The sequence below is a fragment of the Xenopus laevis genome, chromosome 5L (genome assembly GCF_017654675.1).
Source record: "Xenopus laevis strain J_2021 chromosome 5L, Xenopus_laevis_v10.1, whole genome shotgun sequence".
NCBI lineage: Eukaryota > Metazoa > Chordata > Amphibia > Anura > Pipidae > Xenopus > Xenopus laevis.
Window position 1 is genome coordinate 130790048 of NC_054379.1, and position 827 is coordinate 130790874.

An 827-nucleotide genomic window follows, 5' to 3' on the forward strand; every position below is an offset into this window, starting at 1 on the left:
TATATATATATATATATATATATATATATATAAGTCCACGAGGTAGCCAGCACTCTTGAAAAATAGTCCAAGGTGCCTGGGTGCAGTATCAATAATATCAATACATATTCAGCAAGGAAGATCCGCACTCTCAGGTCTTAAGTAAAAATGTAAAAAAATTTATTGTTACATACGAGACTGACGTTTCGGCCTCCTCCAAGGCCTTTCTCATTGAGAAAGGCCTTGGAGGAGGCCGAAACGTCAGTCTCGTATGTAACAATAAATTTTTTTACATTTTTACTTAAGACCTGAGAGTGCGGATCTTCCTTGCTGAATATATAAATATATTATATATATATATATATATATATATATATATATATATATATATATATATATATATATATATATATATATATATATATATATATATATATATATATATATATATATATATATATATATATATATATATATATATATATATATATATATATATATATATATATATATATATATATATATATATATATATATATATATATATATATATATATATATATATATATATATATATATATATATATATATATATATATATATATATATAATGAAGAACAGTTGATAAGCTGCCAAGACAACATTTAGTTAAATCTAACTTAAAGGTGAACTACCCCTTTTTTAGGCTCATGATGAAGTTGACTCACGTTTGTGTGTGTTTTGTGAGTGTGTGAGACCTTTGGGTTGTCAGCTCTACAGGGGGTGTGCCTGATGTTAATAAATAGACGCCGCATAATATATTGGCAGTATATTAAAAAAAGGGTACAGCAAGGGAAGATTCACAAACC